The following is a 21,445-nucleotide window of genomic DNA, read 5'->3' as shown; positions in this document are numbered from 1 at the left end:
CAGTGCCCTATACAATGTCTTGCGCATGGACTCCCAGCACATATTATTAGGTGAGTCATTGATTCTGCTTTATGGGGAGCAGAGTCCAAGTTGAGAGATGTTGAGGGAAAAGGCTGGAAAATGTCCACTCAAGTGGGGTGAGACCAGGCAAGGGTCACGAGGCAGGGCTTGGGGCTTGTGGGGACATGCTGAGGCTTAGGGGCTTGTGCTGCTCAGGGGTCAGAGGAAGACAAGAGACAGGAGTCAGTGCAGACACTCAGGCAGGCATCAGATGGCAGAACAGGGTGGAACGCAGGCATTCTGGTCAGCAAGCAGCCGGGGGCCGCAGGAAGCATGAGCTCTAGTGCTGAGGAGGCATTGAGCCAGGCTCAGCCATAGAGACTGGTCTCAGAAGGGGGGTACCAGGGCCACAGGGAAGAGGCTGTCACTGGTGGATAGAAGTGAGGGAGCTACATGAAGCCCAAGAAGCCAGGGAGAGGTGCTGACACTCGCTTAGCCCACCTTAGAGAGCTATGCAGGGATTAGAGCAGGTAGCAGCCCATCCAGCTGGCGGATGGTGGTGGAAAGAATCACACGAAAACCTCTCCACGCACATGGCGACCGCCACAGACACCGGAGGGCAGGGTTGGGGACCGGAGGAAGCTGGGCCAGAGAAACTGACTTGGCTGCCGCGTGGCCAAGCACAGCACTAGAGGGGCACAGAAGTATGCTCCGTTCAGGTGGGGCTGGGAGGCTGGCCCGTCAGGCAGGTGGGGTGGAGACAGTGGGAGGTCAGTAGCAGGAAGGCAGCTGCAACCTGGTTCTGGGTGGCTGGACCCCAGCTAGAAGCAGGGTTCCCAAAGGGGAGTAGACGACGATCAGAGTCCAGCCCTTGTCAGACACCCTTAGAAGGAGTAGTATAGCACACAGGTTTCAGTCTCACACAAGCCTGGTTTGAAGCCTGTTCCCCCCCTTTAGCAGTTGTACAACACTGGCGGTAACACTTAACCTCTCGGTTTCCTTATCTGCAAAGTGGAGAGAATCCTAGCACCTACTTCACAGGGATGAAGGTTAAATTAGGCCATTTGTGGAGCTTCTGGTATAGATGGATGCTCGCAAAATTGTACCTATTCTAACCATGATGATTAGCTCCTGAGATTGTCAAGTCCCCAGAAATCAGGAGGGCTTCCCAGGTTAGATGGGTAGAACACGGCAGAAGCCCAGCCCGTGTGAGAAGGAAACATCACAAAGGCTGCGACCACAGAGAAGCCCCTGTTCAAATCCCTGTGAGTCCTTAGCAAGTGACGTAATCCCTTCAAGCCTCAGTTTCCTCTCCTATAAAATGGAGATACTACTGTCTGCCTTTGGGGTTGTTGTGATGGTTAAATGAGATAATGTATATGAAGAGTCCAATCCAGTAAGAGCTTAGTGAAAAGCTACTCTGTGGACTAGGATGATACAGGAGGGAGGTGAGTGAGGATGGGACCCCGGGGGTAAGTGGGGGCCCAGGGCTTACCCTCTGTACTCCAGATCCCAGACCTCTCACAGCAGGGATACTTTCTCCCTGCAGAAGCAGATGCAGCCAGAGATAAGGGGGCTCCACAGGAATGTACTCTGCAAACGCACTCACATACTTTCTGATAGGATTCCTCCTACCTGGATGGAATTGACTCAGGAACCAGGTAAGCCACATCTGATGGTGGAGACAGCTTGTGGCTGTAGCTGGGAAGGGAGAAGAGAAAGAATAAGGGGGATGTGGTTGGGGGGGCGCTGGTGGAAGAAAGAAATTTCCATTGATTCTGTAAGTAAGTAATTACTTGTGCACTTTCTACAGGTCAAGCCCTATAGATACCAGGGTGAACAAGACTGTCATGGTCTCTGTACCCTCAAAACTGAGCCCAGCAGGGGAGCCTAGCACGGGAGCAATGAAAGGGGAGCTTTGGGGCTGGGCACGGTGGCTTACGCCTGTAATCCCAGCACTTTGGGAAGCCAAGGCAGGCAGATCACTTGAGGTCAGGAGTTTGAGACTAGCCTGGACCAACATGGTGAAACCCCATCTCCACTAAAAATACAAAAGTTAGCCAGGCATGGTGGCATGCACCTGTAGTCCCAGCTACTGGGGAGGCTGAGGCAGGAGAATCACTTGAAGCCAGGAGGCAGAGTTTGCAGTGAGCCAAGATCAAGTCACTGCACTCCAGCCTGGGGGACAGAGTGAGACTCCATCTCAAAAAAATAAAAATAAAAATAAAAATAAAATAAAAATAAAATGAATGAAAGGGGGACTTTGGGGAGATGGTTCAGTGACCACATTCTGGCTGGAATGAGGCAGGGCTCATGCAGGTGGAAATGTGTGCTGTGATCAGGTGAGACGGGGTGAAAGCAGCTGAGGATGCAGGCAGGCTATGTCACCTAGTGGAGAGAGCACTGTGTGTCACCAGACAGACCCCACGTCATTGCAGCTCTACCTCTTACTAGCTATTTGGTTCTAGACAAGTTAGCTTGGGGGGCCTTCAGTTCCCTCCTCTGTAAGATGAGACTGCTAGTACCTGCCTCACGGGGTTGTTGGTGACTATTAAATCAGGTGATAAATAGAAATCTGGCCTCTTAGTAAGTATTCAGCACATGAGGGCTATGGTTAATAAGAACATGAATCACAAGGAGAATCTAGGAGACCACTGGAAAGCATAAATGAGGACTTGGGAAATATTTTAGTTGATAACTGGGCAACTCTAATGTGTTGAGTATCTTTTGCGGGTATAGGAGAGGTTTGGACTGGAGCAGGGTGGGGAGTGGCTCCTCAAGAGGGAGGACCCCCAGGTCAGCTCAAGCAAGGGGATAAGGTTCAGTTGAGGAAGAAAGCACTTGCAGCCAGTGTCTAGGTTAAACGTTTCCACCTTTACTTTCTCTAAGACGCGTCCCAGAAGGGCAGTCGGAAGGATGGCCTAGATCCCCAGAGCCAGCTTTGGGCTTGACCTGGCCAAACTCTGAGAGAAAGATCCTGGACCAAAAGCGTAGTGTGAAAAGGAAATGGCTGCTCAATCGCCATCTTTCTTTTTGTAGCCAGAACAAACTCTCAATAAACATGTTACCTTTGGCTTTTTAAAGTGGCAGTCCCATTGGAAGCAAAGGACTTACAAGACAAGGTCCTCGACAGGAACAAAAGAGTCACCCCCACCAACGCTCTTGCCAGAAATGAGCTGAAATTCTTGGAGAAGTCTCGGAGCCAAAATTCTCAGGGAGAAGTCCCAGAAGACTGCCCATCAGGCAAGGACATGTAGGGAAAATGTAATGTGTAAAATGATGAGCTGGAGAACCATCCAACAAGCCTGCACTGAGCTATGTCTTAATGAGGCGAACTCCAAAGATGCTTTTCCTTTAATCTGGCATTTGAAACGAAACACTGCTAAGACGCCCCCACCTCACCCACCCCACCCTCATGCGTTGCCATGACAACTCAAGTTCTTAGACCATGGAAGAACAACCTCAGCATTTTCCTCTGCAACAAAAGAAAATTCTTCCAGGTTTCTAGGTAAAGAACTCCAAGGAATGGGACCTGTTACTGGATAGCAGGTTCTTCAGAATTGCTAGGGATGAAATCTGAGCCTACAGGGACCACAGCTGTCTGAAAAGCCAGTGGAAGGAAACTGAGGGTGACAGGGCCCCCACTCTCGCCCAAGCTCACACAGCCCATGCTCTGTCGCCATGGCTGGTTCCCTCCCCTCAGCTGGACCTCATTTGCTCCTGCAATGAGGCAAGTTAAAAGAAAACACATCCCCTGTCCATATGGGAAGGGGCAGGGGGTGGGAGAGGAGCAGGTCCCGGCTCAGTAGGTCCCAGGGTGGCAGCAAAAGGTGACTTCACTTGCTCTCTAGTTTGGCATGCTCTTGAGACAACCAAGGGAGGCCAACCTGTGGCATGGCTAGGAAGCCCCTCCAAGACCCCCTTGAAAGCCTGAGGTCCTGCTAATGAGGGCCAATCTAAGCTTTCTCCCAAATCCAGAAAGCAAAGCCGAGGAAGCAACAGCTGGACAGGCAACCTGCTCCCTCACGCTCCCTCCCGAGCCTGAGCTTCAAGTGGAAACCCAGACACTGCTCTTGACATCTCCCTTTCCTTCATCCTTCACATCCAATCCTTCATCGCCTTTTGACACTACTTCCTAAACATTTCTCAAATCAATCCACCTCTTTCTCCATCGCCATTGTCTTGGTTCAGGCCTCACCATCTCTAGTCTGAAGTGTTCCTCCAGACCACGTCCACACTAGGGCGAGAGTGATCATTTCAGAACACAAATCTGATCAGGTCACCTCCTGCCAAAAGCCCTTCAGTGGCTCCCATCGCCTTTGGGATAAATTTTCACATTCGTTAGAAAGACATGCAAGGCCTTTCATGATGGACGCCCCCATTCCTACTCACTCTACTCCAGACATAAAGAAAACATTTCCCCAACTTATACATTCTTGTGTAAGAATGGGGCCTTCACAGATTGTTCTCCTCTTCTTAGAAAGGCCCTCCCTGACCCAGCATGCTGGATATCTTCTGCTTACCACGCCAGATCCACTCTCCAGCCTGCTCTGTGCCCCAAAGTCTGCCCTGTATAGATCACATCAATCAGCTCCAGTGCCCTCTGGCTCCTGGTTGGGTTTGGCCAATGGGGACCACCAGCAAGAGTTTGGAAGACAGGAAAGAATGAGGTCAAGGCAATTGATTCCCTCCTTGTAAGGTTGCATCAGGCTGGCTGATTCCCTAGAGGGAAGGTGACCTGAATGACACGACTCTCCCTCTTTCCAGGGTACAGGCTGCCCCTCTCCCATGTCTTCTGGCCTAGGGGTGGAAACAGCTCTGCTGCCGCTGGCCCTGAGTTTCTGTACTATCTTGTGTTGTTCTCCCACACTCTGCCTAAACCTTTGCAAATAACCTCTTTGTGCATAAACCCTCATCAAATCATCCTAACTTAAGGGGGCCTGTTCCCTTTTAGGACCCTGACCAATGCACTCATCCTTTGTCTTTGCCAAATCATAGCCATTCCTTGGGACTACACTCAGGCATCCCCTCCTCCAGGAAGGCTTCCCTATTCACCCCAGGCTGGTTCAGCTGCCCTTCCCCGTGGTCTCCCAGAGCTTCTGTATGCTCCTGTTGCAGCTCTTCCCACACTACTGCAAAAGCCAGTCATTTGTACTAAATCTGAGTCTGCAGAGGGTGACTGAAGTTGAGTATCTTTTGTGGGTCTGAGAGGAAGGTTTGGAATGGGGTAGAGTGGGGAGTCTGGCTTCCGCTGAGGGATGGCCCAAGTCACCTCCAGGAAGGGTATATGGTTTAGTTGAGGAAGAAAGCACCTGAGATCAGTGTGGGATGGGGACAATGCGTCGTTGCTCATCCCTGCACCTCAGAATCTGGCACAAAGCAGGCCTTCAGAAAACATTTGCTGAGTGAAGGAAAGAAAAAGTTGTAGCTCAGAGTGAGACCCTGCCAGAGACCCACGGGGAAAAAGTGCAGCATCCCTTTGTGGTTGTCAGTTGTAGGAGCTGGTGTTCCTCAGACCAGGACACAGGGGGTCAGTCAGATCACAGACCAAAGGGCCAGAGGAAAGGCTGTTATTTGAAGAAGACCCCCGCCAGGCGCGGTGGCTCACACCTGTAATCCCAGCACTTTGGGAGGCCGAGGCGGGCGGATCATGAGGTCAGGAGATCGAGACCATCCTGGCTAACATGGTGAAACCCCATCTCTACTAAAAATACAAAAAATTAGCCACCTGTGGTCGTGGACACCTGTAGTCCCAGCTACTCGGGAGGCTGAGGCAGGAGAATGGCATGAACCCGGGAGGAGGAGCTTGCAGTGAGCCGAGATCACACCACTGCACTCCAACCTGGGTGACAGAGCAAGACACTGTCTCAGAAAAAATAAAAAAATAAAAAATAATAAAAATAATACAATAAAAAAGACCCCCAACTCCAGGACATGAAAACCATGTCCGTGTGCATGGGGAGAGGGCAAGGGAGATGTGCTGATCGGTTTCAACAGCTGGGCTTCCTGAGGAAAAGGAGTGAACAGCCTCCCTCAGCCTGCGGGGACACAGTGGAAGTGTTCCTCCTTGTCCTTGATCTGAGAGCCCTGCGAACCCCGGCATCAACCCCAGGGAAACTCACATAAGTTTGCTGAAATCAATTATTAAAAGCCCAGGGGCTCTTCCAAAGGACCCAGCAGTACTCTCCCCGATACGTTACCAAATCATTCATTCCTTCTTTCAGCAAAATTTATTGGGGATCTGCTCTTTGCAAAATTCTTCCCTTTTATTTATTCTGTTAAAATTCTATCCAAAAGGGAAAAGTCATTTTTTTCCTTCCAGTCAGTGTCCCCAGTGGACCCTGCAAGAAGCCTAGCAGGGGCCGGGCGCGGTGGCTCACGCCTGTAATCCCAGCACTTCGGGAGGCCGAGGCGGGCGGATCACCCAAGGTCAGGAGTTCAAGACCAGGCTGGCCAACATGGCGAAACCCCTTCTCTACTAAAAATACAAAAATTAGCCGGGTGTGGTGACGCGTGCCTGTAATCCCAGCTACTTAGGAGGCTGAGGTAGGAGAATCACTTGAACCCGGAAGGCAGAAGTTGCAGTGAGCCGAGATTGCGCCACTGTACTCCAGCCCAGGCAACAGAGTGAGAGTCCATCAAAAAAAAAAAAAAAAAAAAAGAAGGCTAACAGGGGCAGAGGGTGGGCTTCCAGGTAGAAAGGCCCTGCGGCACCTGGACAAATCATGGAAGATTGGGCAGACATGGTGGGTGGAAGGTGGAATAGTGAACTGGTATAGCAAGAGGGCTCTAGAGCTCTAGCTCCCTGCTTTTCTAGATATGTGGCCTTAGGCAAGTTACCTCATGTCTCTGTTACTCGGCTTCCTCCAGTGCAGAATGGTGATCATAATAGGACCTAGTGAAATGAATTTGCTGTGAAAATGAGATAAAATCAAATATTCTCCATGAGGTCACCTAGAGCAGTGGGTCCCAAACCCTATCAGACCCAGTGCTCCCGTTTTTACATCAAATATTTTGTAAGTCCACCTTGACTATTCCGAAATGAAATTTATAGATGATACAACGCACCTATGCACATATTTTTTAGAAAATCAATATACCACCCTAACTATAAGATAATGAACAAAAAGGAAAATAACTTAGAATAAACGAATACACATTGTGATCTAGAAATGCTTGGGCATAACTACACTAGAAGAGATAATGTAGTCAAAGGATTGCACCTATTTGTAATAAATAAGTTTGAATGTAAGAGAGGTAAAATAATATTTACTGGAACATTATGGGTACTTCTTTATATTTGGTGTTCTGAAACAAGACTAAATAAGTATTATACAGTCATACAGATATGTAGAATCATTACTCATCTATAAATGCAGATGAATAGAGGTGTGTTGTTTTGACAACTCAAATACTATGAACATATTACTGTTGGTATTGTGGTTTTCTGAAATGGTAAACAACTCCTGGGAAAGATAAAATACAGTGTTCTTTCCATTTATATGATGGTAGCATTCATTAAAAATTCAGTGCATATTAAAATTTTACCAAAGGGCCGGGTGCGGTGGCTCACACCTATAATCCCAGCACTTTGGGAGGCCCAGTTGGGCGGATCACTTAAGGTCAGGAGTTCAAGGCTAGCCTGGCCAACATGGTGAAACAAAAATACAAAAAAATTAGCTGGGCGTGGTGGCAGGCATATGTAATCCCAGCTACTAGGGAAGCTGAGGCAGGAGAATGGCTTGAACCCAGCAGGTGGAGGTTGAGGTGACCAGAGATCATGCCACTGCACTCCAGCCTGGGCGACAGCGAGTCTCCGTCTCAAAAAATAAATAAATAAATAAATAAACAAAATTGTACAAAAGTACTTTGTGTTTATATACAAATTAGAATTAGGTTCTAGGCTCAGACCAGTGTGAAGAGGTTTTCTACCTACATGAATATCTGGTGGGGCATTCAAATGTCAGGAGACGTGCGGGAGAAATCTTCATCGTACAAGACTGCCTTGCCTAGGGCAGGGAGTCTGGCTGCCCTCTGACTCCACCTCAGTAGTGCCCCCAACCAATGTAACAAACACCACACGTTTCTAAAGTGCCTCTAGGGGGCAGCACTATCCCCATTGACGATTAGTGGGCCAGAGTTTATGGGGTTATCCAATAGGTAGCCTACCGAGGAATGCAGGATGACAGGCATACAATCTCCAGAAATGCAGAGCAGACAGTCAGCGTTAGGGAACTCTATCAGCACTTCACACTCCGACTCTGCTGTTTTGCTGTGTTCTGCTACGTTTTTGTTTGGCAGGGGCCATAGGGCAAGGCCATTCCCCAGTGGACAGCGGATGAGATCGCTCCTGAAGAGAGTGAAGAAGAAATCAGCACCAAAACAGACAGAGCTGTCGCACAGGCTTCCAAGTTAAAAAAAAAAAAAAAAAAAGTCTCTCCAAACTGATACACCCTTGTTATTTTTCTTCCCTGGACGATTATTGGGAGCTCTTTGAAAAGAATATCATCAGCATTCTTTGCAAATAACCCTCAGTTTGCTCACCTCTTGCTCCACTGTGAACATCACAGAGTATTTCACAAGGTTGTAACATTTCGCCTCTCAACTGAATGTATCTAAAGAAAAGCCACTGTCTTTTGTGGATATGAAACCGCACTTCTAGCAAGACTGGTCAAGGCACTGGGGTGAGGTAGTAAGCTAGTGTTTGCCCACCCCATTCCTTCTTGATGCAGCCTTAATGATCAACAAAACCTCACTTGAATCTGAGGTTTATTTACCACCAAAAGGAGCAATCATTTCTAATCATCCCAGGAAGAGACAGATCCTCAAACAGAACTCTGGGATTCAGATGGTGGCACCAGACACAAGGGGAACTCTCATCTCCTTCTCAGCTTCATTCTTTATTTAGTGGGTCCATCTGAACTTTCAAAAGCACAGCTGTCCCAGCTTCTGCCCCGAGGCCAGGGCTGGTGCCATGGCACTGACCACGCAGAGGCAGCCCCCACACTGGTGAGGGCAGGCCCTGAGCCGTCACAATCAAGTCGTATCTTGTAAACAAGATTTTATAGGTTCATGTTACTCTCTCTGTTTATTTCTGTTGTTCTCCCCAACGTGTGGTAAAGGCTGGTCTGAGGAATCCAGCCTGGTCTCAGCTACCCTGTGTGTGTTGAAGGGTGGGGATGATGGGTGAGAAATCTCAAGGGGAAATTCTAGTCACCCCTCTCCACACAGAGACTCTCCCTTTATTGCTAAGCTTGCAGGAATGGGCTTTAATTCATTAGAAAAGGTGGCGACTTTTCCTCCACAGGATCTGGTGGAGCCAGGGAGGCCCTAGTTTTAGATGAACCAGGTAAGACACCAGGAAGGGGTCTCAAGCCCATGGGCTAAGCCCCCTGGCAGGTTATTAGAATTTGAGAATAGCATGAAGGCTGACTTTGTAGCAAGGAGCTGTGATGTTGGTGCCCAATTTGTAGGCTGCAGGGAGCACATTTTGTATCTATTTGCCAGGAGACAAAGTGGGTCCACCAATAGTTGATGGGGGTAAATGTACCTTTCAGAGATAGTGGCTCCATCCGCAGATAGAATGGATCCAGCAAAGTTGGGAACCAAGCAGGCTGGACACATGTCACCTACTGTATTAGTCCATTTTCACCATGATAATAAAGACATACCTGAGACTGGGTAATGTATAAAGAAAAAGAGACTCACAGTTCCATATAGCTGGGGAGGCCTCACAGTCATGGCGGAAGGTAAAAGGCACATCTTACGTGGTGGCAGGCAAGAGAGAATGAGAGCCAAATGGAAGAGGAAACCCCTTATAAAAGCATTGGATCTCATGAGACTGATTCACTACCACGAGACCCGTATGGGGGAAACCTCCCCCATGATTCAATTATCTCCCACTGGGTCCCTCCCACAACACATGGGAATTATGGGAGCCACAATTCAAGTTGAGATTTGGGTGGGGACACAGCCAAACTATATCACCTACATACGTTTTTGAGGACAGAGAAGGAGCCAAGAGAAAAAGAGAACAAATACGCAAATAAACAAAATAGAAATAAAAACTAAAGGTGTTTTCTCAAGATTTATTTCTCATTATCTTCCACTCTCCTCAGGAGTCAAAGTCAGCATGGTCCCAGGAAGCCCCTAGAGGCAGGGGAAGCTGCATCAGGACGGGGACTAAAACAGCTCCATCTTAAAGAGAAATGACATCATCTCCGAAAGCCCTGAGGAACGTGCTCTTACACAGACCTGAGTGTTGGGGCCGCTCACTTTAGCAAGCACAGCAGCAGCCTAAACATCGCTGACACCTCCACCATCTGGCCTTTGGCTCCACAGAGCTGCTACCCCAACTTGGGGCACACTTTGGGAGAGAACCAGAGGGAAAAACCTCTCAGTAGTAAATGTGGATCTCACAAAGCCTGTGCGCGCGAGCAATGGTTCTCAGCCCTGCGTGCACTTTAGAATCACCCGCGGAGTTTTTAAACACCCCCATGCCTGGGCCCCACCACCAGAGGTTCTGATTTAATTGATCTGGAGTAGGACCCAGGCATGGATATGTTTTCAAAGCTCCCCAGGTGATTCTAATGTACAGCCAGAGACGAGAACCACCACGTTATACAATAGGAGAGGCCCTCAGGCTCTCACTCAGATCCCAGTTACTCTTAATTTATATATACTTCGAACAATCCTGTTGTCTGGTTTTCTAGCTGTTATAAGATTAAAAGCAGTACTTTTAGAAGGGGAGAGAAAGGCTGCTAATGAAAAGACACTAAAAGCAGCAAGACAGAACACATGGAAGTCTGATCACAGGGTAAAGATAGAAAACCTATAAAAAGCAAGCACAGCATCCAACCTCTCCCCACTCCAGCATATCCTATTTACAGTCAAGGCCTGAGGGCTCACTTGATGGGGAGGAGGGAGCATGATGGCTGCAGTGTGAAGGGCAAGTGATAAATATTGACTGTCCACGATGTGAAAGGCGTGTGTAGACAGTTGCTACAAACGTTAGCTCATTTAATTCTCATTACAGCCCTATAAGTATTATTATCCCATTTTATAGGTGAAGATACCAAGACACAGGGAGGATCATTGGTTTGCTCAAAGTTGCACCAGCAGTGAGCTGCAAAGCTGGATTTGAATGTCAAATGTCAATCCGTTTGATTCAAAAGCTCACATCTGTTAGAAAGTGCCACATCTGCCTGTTAAGCTGATATTTCTGCCTGTTAAGCTGATATTTCTAATGATGACCCGAAGTCTAGAGCTGCGTTACCTTCAGTGTCCAGCTGTTCAAGATGTTCACTTTAGGAATAGTTACACACACACACACACACACACACGCACACACAAATACGTGCTTTTTAACAGTGATGAAAGAATTGAGTACCCATCCGGGAAATAAATAAATAAATAATACACGTTATTTCCCAGCTCATGCCATTTGTCAAAATGAATACCAGATGGATAAAGAAGGAAATGAAATCATAAAGGTACTAGAAGAAAATATGAGTGAATATTTTATAATCTTAGGATGGGGAAGGACTTTCTAAACATGTCAACAAAAGTAGAAACCATAGAGGAAAAGATTAATAGATTTGACCACAAAAAAATCAAAAACTTCTGTACATCAAAACCCACCATAAATTGAAACAATATTCAGCCTCACTAACATTCAAAGGAAAGAAAATTAAAACAGCAATAAGAGACCTTTTTTTGCTGATCAGATTGGCAATGATTAAAAAGAATTATCATACTGAAGAGTTGGCGCGGGTGGGGGAATTTGCACTCACTCACGGTTGGAGGGGGTGTAAACTGGTATAAAGGCATTTTGGCAATATGTATGAAAAAAGCCTAAGAAGGCACATATCTTTGACCCAGAAATTCCATGTATAAAAATGGAAAGGACAGGATTGATTCACTATACACACAAATGCATATGTGCAAGGATTTTATTCACTGATGCACTGTTTGGAATATTGAAAAACCGGAAGCAACCTGAAAGTTTAACAAAAACAAATTAGTCAAATAAATTATGCTACACATAAAAAGCAATACAATATAGCTATAAAAAATGGTGCTGTATAGACAGACCGATGGAACAGACTAGAAAGCACAGAAACAGACCCAAGGAAATATGAGAATTTGGTCTTTGAAAAATATCAAATCAGTGAGACAAAGATAGATTTTTAAATAAATCGTATTTGGCTAACTGGAAAAAGATAGAAGCTGGATCAATATTTCTCACAGTACGCCAGGATAAATTTCAGCTGGACCAGAGATATAAATGTGGAAAATAAAACCATAAAATTGCCAGAATAATAATAGAACTCTTTTATAATCTTGGAGCAGTGAAGACCTTTCTAACTGATTCAAAAATCAAGAAGTCATGAAATAAAAGACTGAAAAATACATCTACATAAAAATCTTAAAACTCCTGCATGGCAAAAACCCCATGAGCAAAGTAGAAAAATAAATGGTTAACTGAAAAAAAAATTACAACTCATTTCACAAAAGGCTAATCACTCTAATACATAGTTGTTTCTATAAATCAAAACCAATATCCCAATAAAAAGGTACCCATTTTCAGAAAAAAAACACAAATGGCTTTTAAGCATATGAAAGAATGTTCAACCTCATCTATAATAACAGGAGAGCAAATTATATAGGAGTTGCAATGATATACCCACTTTTCACCTATCAGATTTGCACATATCCAAAATATACTCACTCGCTAATGTTGTAGGGAAACAGATACCCTCATTCTTTGCTGGTAGGAGTGCAACATGGTACACCCTTATGAAGGGCAATTTGGTATTTTCTATTGATGTTACTGCTTATCTATTTTCCCCTTGATTCATCAGTCCTACTCTCAGAATTTTTACTGCAAATATATTTGCATATGGACAGAAATGACGTATGTACATATTATAGAATTAAGTATAATAGCAGACTATCAGAAATATTTCAAACGTCCAATTATATGGGTTGGTTAGATATTATGATCCATCCATACCATGAAATACCAGGAAGCTCTCTATATACTGATACGAGAAGTCTCCACTATATGCCATTAAGTTTTTTTGGTTATATATGTTTTTGTTTTGTTTTGTTTTGTTTTTTGAGACAGAGTCTCACTCTGTCTCCCAGGCTGGAGTACAGTGACCCAATCTTGGCTCACTGCAAGCTCCACCTCCCAGGTTCATGCCATTCTCCTGTCTCAGCCTCCCAAGTAGCTGGGACTACAGGTGTCTGCCACCACGCCCAGCTAATTTTTTGTATTTTTAGTAAAGACGGGGTTTCACCATGTTATCCAGGATGGTCTCAATCTCCTGACCTCATGATCCGGCCGCCTCGGCCTCCCAAAGTGCTGGGATTACAGGCGTGAGCCACTGTGTCCGGCCTTGTTTTGTTTTTTTAAGGAAGGTGCCAGAGGGGAGGGATGAACAGGTGGAAACGGGAGATCTTTTAGGGCAGTGAAAATACTCTGTATGATTCTATAGTGGTGGATATATGTCATGATACATTTGTCCAAACTCACAGAATAAAAAACACCAAGAGTGAACCCTAATGTAAAATATGGTCTTTGGTGATAATGACGCCAATGTAGGTTTATCAACTGTAACAAATGTATTAATTGTATATTAATCCCCCACCAGTTGATACATTTGTTACAATTGACACATTTAACAAATGTAATACATTTGTTACAAAAGTTGACACAGTTTTTACAATCAATACATTTAACAAACGTATTACAACTGATACATTATTATTTATTATACATTTGTTACTACATTTAACAAATGTATTACATTTGTTACAAAAGTTGATACATTTGTTACAATGAATACATTTAACAAATGTATTAACATTGATACATCATTATTTATTATACATTTATTACTGTTACAATTGATACTTTTTAACAAATGTATCAACTGGTGGGGGATGTTGATAAGTGAAGGAGGCTATGCATGTGTGCAGCCAGGATACATATGGGAAGTCTCTGAATCTTGCTCTCAATTTTGCTGTGAAACTAAAACTGCTAAAAAAGTAATAGTCTCTACAAAAAAACAAAAACAAAAAAAGTAAGGTGCCCAATAGCGTATACAGTGTGTTATCTTCTGTGTAAGAAAGGATAGGGAATATATATTTGCATTTGCTTGTAACTAGGAAAAGCAGTGACCTATGGGAAGGGAAGGCAGAGAACCAAGTGAATGGGGATGTGTGGGAACGTATGCTTTTTAATGTTGTTTTGATTTTTGAACTGTGTAAAAGCATTTTCTATTTTTAAAATAAAATTAATACATAATGGTACAGGTTCATTTGTGTTGACATAGAAAGATTTTCAAAATCAATTTAGTGCATAAAGTAGGTCACAATTATATGTAGAATAATCCCAATTTTAAAAAATATATCATACTTATATGGTCCTACTCATCTATATTGGGAAATAGGAAAGACTAGAAAGATACAGTCTAAAATATTAATAGTGGTTATCTTTAGTTGGTGGGATTTAGGGTTATTTCATTTTAATTATTTGTCCTTTTATCTGTATTTTCTAATGTTAATACAAATTATGTTTTATTTTTATAATTATGAAAATAAAGAGGAAAAAACTTATCTCAAACAAGTCCCAAGGAAAAATGAATAATCCAGGAAAGATATTTGCAACATGACAAAAAATTTCATATCTTTACTATTTAAAGAACTCCTGCAAAAAATAAGAAAAAGAAGAACGGTCCAGGAAAAACTCAAATAAACAACAGGATGAGTGTTAGACACTTATACAATGTATTATTAGAAAACAGTAAAATGATAATATTGAACACTATTTAATGACAAGGATGGTCATTATCTATTAAGAAAAAGCAGGCTAGAAAATAGTATTGTTTTAATAAAAATATATTTATACCAGACTTACAGACTTTATTCAATGTATCTATTTATGTATAGATATAAACACATGCACACAATTAAATCTGTGAGGGTAGGCACTGAAAGGTATATAGCTATGATTTCTGAATGGTAACATTTCAGGTGTTTAATTTTTTTCTTGCCTTAACTTACATTTTTCAGCAATAAAATGATTACTTGTATAAGAGAAAATATTTATAATATTGCTGTGTGAAAAATTTTGCCACAAATAAGTTCCTCACATTGTATTTAAGAATGAAAAACTGAAAACAAACTAAATCTATAACAATAGGCATTAAAGGTGACATGGCATCCATAGGCAACTTCAGTCACAATTAATTACCTTATAGGAAAATATTAATTAGAGTGAAAGTTTCAAGGTATGTGAAGAAATATATGTTGTTCATGTACAAAGCCACAGTACACATGCAGTGTACACAAAATGACTCCATTAGAAAATAAAATTGTATGTGCTTAGAAAAATTGGAGGAGGACACCCACCAATGTATTTGTTTACTGTAGTTACCCCTGCGTGGTGGAATTATAGGTGTTTTTCTGTTTTTGTTTTTTTCTTTTTGATGGTCAAGATTTTCTCAATTTTCTACAATAAAAAGAATTCTTCTAAAAATTAGGGGAAAAAAGCACTAAGTTATTTTGTAATGCTTTAAAAGCAAAGATGATTCAAGAAACAAATTACGAACTACATAAGAATTGGCTCCTCCAGAAAGACCCATGAGTTAGGGATTTTGACTAATTGAGGTGGGCTATCTCCATCTACTGATGACAAGCAGAAGTCAAGCACGACCTTGGTCCTCAGCTGGGATGCTTATCCCCCCCTTCCTCCTTCCCTTGAGTCTCTCTTGACCATAAGGTGTTGGCCACCACAATAGGTAAAACAAAACTGCCCACCAGTGTGTGAAGGCTGGATGAGGCAACAAGGCAGTGGTCCCCAAGAATCACTGGTCCAGCCACTCACCTTCCAGCAGGTAAGTTAACAGACCTGTTGGGCCAGAAGGTGGTTGGAGGGCAGCATCGTTGATGAAGAGGCCAGGGCACGAAGGTTATCTGCAAAACTTGTTCCTGGCCCAGAACCTCCTTTCACTGCTTCTGCTACAACCTCCTTGGCCATCTTAGTGTTATTGCCGAGTTTGTTAAAAGAAAGGAGCTGCCGGGCTTGGTGGCTCATGCCTCTAATCCCAGCACTTTGGGAGGCGGAGATAGGCAGATCACCTGAGGTCACGAGTTTAAGACCAGCCTGACCAATATGGCGAAACCTCGTCTCTACTAAAAATACAAAAATTAGTTGGGCATGGTGGCACACGCCTGTAGTCCCAGCTACTTGGGAGGCTGAGGCAGGAGAATCACTTGAACCCAGGAGGTGGAGGTTGCAGTGAGCTGAGATGGTGCCATTGCACTCCAGTCTGGGCGACAAGAGTGAAACTCCATCTCCAAACATAAAATAAAATAATAAAATAAAATAAAATAAAATAAAGGAGCAGCTACAAGGTGGGTGTCTCTCAGGCAGCCCCCTCCAAAAGTGCCAGGGCAAAGAGGTGAGCTCTGAGACCCAGGCAGCCCCCAGGCCCTTTATGTCTCTGGAGAGTTTATTGCAACAGCCTCCTAACTGGCCTCTTGCCCTCAATCCCCGCCCTGCCCAAACTATCTTCCAGGCCCCTGCCTCCCATCTTGAAATACAGCTATCGATTTTATTCCTGGGATCAAAACAGTTTGTGTAAAATCAGCGCTTCTCAATCTTTACCACTGAAGCGCACCAACAGTAGACAAAAGAAATGCCTTATGTTCCCCCAGGGTGCTGCAGAGCCTGAAGCTCCTGCCAGCACACCCAAACTCTCTTTGAAGTCTCCTGTTTTCTCTTAAAAATTCATGAGAATTTTGCATTCTACTCCATGATATATCTGAATTTCTTTTAATATGAAGATGTTTAAAATTATTCACCTCAAGGAAAACTGATGTTCCTGAAAGAAATACTGTGTTTATCTGGAGGCTTCAAGTATCCTCCTTGGAGAATTATCTACAGGATAAAATCCAAACTCCTGACAAGCAAGGCTCTTTAAAATTTGGCCTTCACAAACCTTTCTGCTTTTCTCCTCCTCCACCTCCGCACACACTCCAGTGTCTGGGCCACCTGGACTCTTGTGATTTCCTGATATGCCAGCTTCTTCCCAGTCCCTGTGTGTGTTTTTGCTTCCTTTGGGACCACACTCCCTGCCTGTTGACAACCCACTATTCCTAAAGGCCTCAAGGGGGATCAAACACCACCTCTCACAGGAAACCTCTGATCGCCCAAGACAGATACGATGTGAGAGGTGCCGTGAAAATAGCCTGTGTTTTGGAATCAGAAGGCTGGTGTTCATCCTGTCTCCAACTATTGACAGTGGAAACATTACCTAACTTCTCTTAGATTTCATTTGTAAAATGGGGAATAATTATGCTTCCCTCAAAGGGCTGTTCTAGGGATTAAATAAGGTTCAAGCAATTGCGCAGTGCCCAGCGTATACTCCCTTCCACCCCTCCAAATTCCCACAACACTTTATTGATACCACTGATGTCAAGAGCAGACATTTACGTAGTCGTTCTTTTTACAACAGCTTATTTCCCCTAACTAGATCAGTGGTTCCCAATGTCCCAAAAAGCTTCTTGTATTACCCCCATGGTCCCACAGCTTGAAAGATTTTGGTTATTAAATCAAACACATTTATGAAATAATAGCCTGCTTTTCTCAGTTCTTGATCCTAGTAAGCTTTCTGAACATTGAGAGCGCTGCCAGCCTTTCCTCTCATACCTAACTCTAGGGACTTGGAGTTGGGAGCCACCCACCAAGACCATAAACGCCTTGAATCTGCAGCCCAGTCTCCACACTTCCCATAGCACCTTACTCAGCGCCTTGTGCTTAAAACACACCTAGTAACTGCTTGTGGCATAAACAAGAAGTTTCACACACATGACGGGGAGAAGCCCTCTCCAAATGAGCTGGTTGGTGTGCAGAAAGGGGTCATTGTTAAAGGAGGCAGAGCTGGAGGCGAGCCCTTCTCCCTCCATCCACCCGGAGCAGCACCCCCAATTACACCAGCTGGCCTCCAACTTCTGTGTGTGAGCCGATTAAAAAGCACCCTCTCTTCAGTGTCTGGAAACTCCTGCAAGGAAAGTTTGCTGCCCAAAGTTGGCTTTTGACTAGAGTCTTAATAAGAGGCCTCAGCAGGCTGTGGTTAGAGAGACAACGTCACTTAGAGGAGCAGCTTGAAGCGGCAGTTAGGAGAAGAATTATTTTAATGAATACATTTCCTTTCAATTGTATGGGAATATCAAGATCCCATTAGAATGGGGAAGCAATTAGAACTAATAAAGATGAATGCACAGTGCTCTGTGCGTGCGGAATAACAAGCAGCCCACAAAGGGGCTCCAGAGAGGCCGCTGTAATCCAAGCAAACTGGCGGCCAGCAGAGGGGAAACGGCTCTGTTCAGCCGCTCAAAGCCCCCGCGTCCTGCACATTCTGATCACGGCCTGCGAATGGCGTGAGGTGGGCCTCGGAGGTGGGGGTTGGGCCCCCCGCCCTTGCCCAGCCTCTTGGGGATTGAGATGGGCTGTTGGCAGCCCCTTGGCAACAGCCATTCAGACCAGGGCCCTGGCTCCTGGCCAGGCTCTCGCCCGCCCCTTGCACTGGGCCTCATTGTGTCCAGGTGGCAAATGCCTTCTCGCCAACTCTCCTTCGAGGTTTAGAGAGGGGGTGGGACAGTGGAAGAGGGAGAAGGGGATGAATGAGTAGGGGGCCCTCTGCCCCCTGCCGTTCCCCCTCCCCCGCTGGCCAGGGTCTGCTCCTCCTCTGGGTTTGGTGTTATATTACAGACACTGGTGAGTCACTGGCAGCCAAACACAGAAGTACTGTTGCTTACACAATTACTCTTCAAACAGTAACAAACAATTTTCATTACCCAAGTCAGATCGAATCATTCGCCTGGCCATCCTGCCTCAATCCCAGCCCCATAGATGGGACCCAAAGCCTCACACTCTGCCCATTCTGCTCTGACAAAACCAGCTTCAATTTGTCCCGGCCTAGGCATAGGGACAGAGCTCTTCCTCTGATCCCTGTTTGCAGCCAGATCAGCTGTACGGCTGTCAAGACTGTCAGGAGAAATAGGGAAGACACAAGCACCCATGCAGCCTGGAGACCATCAGATCTGGGGTGACATGTTACTGAGCACCTGTGTGAAGAAGGCATTCAAGAGTTTGGAGGACTCTATTGCCAAGTTTAGAAGGAATCCAACAAGATAACCCTGGCTCTGCACCAAAGTATTCACTGGCCTCAAATGGAGTGTCAGTACTTGACATTTCTTTATTTAATCTTTTTTGGCCAGACAGTTTTTTCAATGAGGAATGTGTAAGCTATTCCGAAATGTCTGTCTAAGAGGCCAGTCACCCTCATTACTGGGATTTTTCCACCATGTCTCTTTTAGAAAAGGGTCTGTAACATTTTATATTTATTTCTTAATGGTGGAGCACTTTAAACGCATATTTACATGTATAATCTTGATTGAACTTCAAAATAACTCTGTAAGGATGGGCAAAGCAAGGGTTGTTGGGGCCTAAAGATGAGGAAAAGGTGGCTCAGAGAGGTTCAGCACCCGGTGCAAGGTCACAGAATGGGCGAGTACTGACCTGGTTCAGCACTTTGTCCCAGGAAACCTCCTCGGCGTCTCCACAGAGTGCTGGGCATTTCAGGACAGCTCAGCTGCAATTCTGCTTTTCCAGTGGAACATCCTTCTCTCTTCCACGTATGAAACTTTACGAAGCACTGTGGGCTTTTGAAGACTCTAGTCTAGGCTAAGAAGGATCCTCTCTCAAGAAGATTCCAACCCAATAGTCATTAAAGCATATGTTTCGTCATCTCCCAAACCAAAGACATATATCTTTCGTCCCTTTTAAAAGTTTAGGTAAGGAATGTGTTAAAAGTCTGCCTGTTGCCGGAAACGGTGGCTCACGCTGGTAATCCCAGCACTTTGGGAGGCCGAGGCAGGCGGATCACGAGGTCAGGAGATCGTGACCATCCTGGCTAACACGGTGAAACCCCATCTCTACTAAAAAAAAAAAATACAAAAAATTAGCTGCATGGTGGCGGGCGCCTGTAGTCCCAGCTACTCGGGAGGCTGAGGCAGGAGAATGGCGTGAACGTGGGAGACGGAGCTTGCAGTGAGCCGAGATGCGCCACTGCACTCCAGCCTGGGCGACAGAGTGAGACTTCGTCTCAAAAAAAAAAAAAAAAAAAAAAATTCTGTGTGTCCAGTTACATGGTGGACATAACAAAAAAAAAATGGGAAAAATTATTGTTTGCATTCCTTCCACTGTAACATGGTAACATCTAGCGATCGGCAAGTGGTAATGCAGAGTCCATTCACCTTTCTTACTCCTCGCCTCCTCCCATACCTAAAGGGCTGTTCATTTTTTAAAATCCTTTTTTATTTTTATAAATTTTGAGGTATGATTCATACACTATGAAATGCATACCTGGCTGGGCATGGTGGCTTACGCCTGTAATCCCAGCATTTTGGGAGGCTGAGGCAGGCGGATCACTTGAGGTCAGGAGTTTGAGACCAGCTTGGCCAACATGGTGAAACCCTGTCTCTGTTAAAAATACAAAAATCAGCCAGGTATGGTGGCAGGTGCCTGTAATCCCAGCTACTTGGAAGGCTGAGGCAAGAGAAGTACTTGAACCTGGAGGCAAGGGTTGCAGTGGCAGGGGTTGCAGTGAACTGAGATTGTGCCATTGCACCACTCCAGCCTGGGTAACAGAGTGAGACCCTGTCTCAAAAAAAGAAAAGAAAAGAAAAGAAATGCATAGCTATTAAGTGTACAGTTTGACAAGTTTTGACAAATGTATACCTACATCCAAATCAAGACACAGAACGTTGCCATCACCACTGAAAGTTCCTGGATACCCCTTTCCAGTCAACATCACCCCAGGCCTCCACTGTCCTAATTTCTATCACCGTAGATTAGCTTATCCTGCCTCGAACATCAGATAAACGGAATCATATTATACGTATAATCTTTTGTATCTTTCATCTGTCACTCAACATATCTGCCAGACTCATTCGCATTGTGTCAGTAGTTTGTTCCTTCTTATGAGTAGTATCATCATTTATTCAGTTCTTAAAATCCAGCCCTATTACCACAGATTTGTCCCTCAAAATTCTTTTCATTTAATATATCTTCTGCATGCTCCTTTCCGTGCATATATCTCCTGCATATCTCCCTGGCAATCCTTGTAGTGAGGAAAATATGTAAGTGGACTATTTTATCTCTAGCACTGTCCTTTTAGGTATGGGTGGCTCTCTCTACCTTCAGGAAAAACAGATAACCAGGCAGTCTTGCTTCAGAGTTTACAGATCTGGGTTTTCATTTCTTGTCTAGCACTTAACAGATGGGTGGTTCGGGGCAGGTGATTTAACCTCTCTGTGACTGTTTTCCCATTTGTAAATGTGGATAATAATACCTTCTTAATAGGGATTT

General features: G+C 44.8%; 1 long non-coding RNA gene across 1 annotated transcript in view; it reads right to left on the bottom strand.

Moving 5' to 3' along the window:
* LOC134809626 (uncharacterized) overlaps window positions 1–21,445 on the bottom strand; it is a 30,042-nt gene that overhangs the window by 6,632 nt on the left and 1,965 nt on the right. Inside the window, exons 2-3 of the long non-coding RNA XR_010155885.1 lie at window positions 19,595–20,013; window positions 8,170–8,350 (exon numbers count right to left, since the gene is read on the bottom strand). This is a non-coding gene — a long non-coding RNA (uncharacterized LOC134809626). The remainder of the gene's footprint in view (window positions 1–8,169; window positions 8,351–19,594; window positions 20,014–21,445) is intronic.

This window comes from Pan troglodytes, chromosome 2 (assembly GCF_028858775.2).
Source record: "Pan troglodytes isolate AG18354 chromosome 2, NHGRI_mPanTro3-v2.0_pri, whole genome shotgun sequence".
NCBI lineage: Eukaryota > Metazoa > Chordata > Mammalia > Primates > Hominidae > Pan > Pan troglodytes.
Note: the sequence above shows the minus strand (reverse complement) of the source record. Positions and strands in the feature narration are given on the sequence as shown.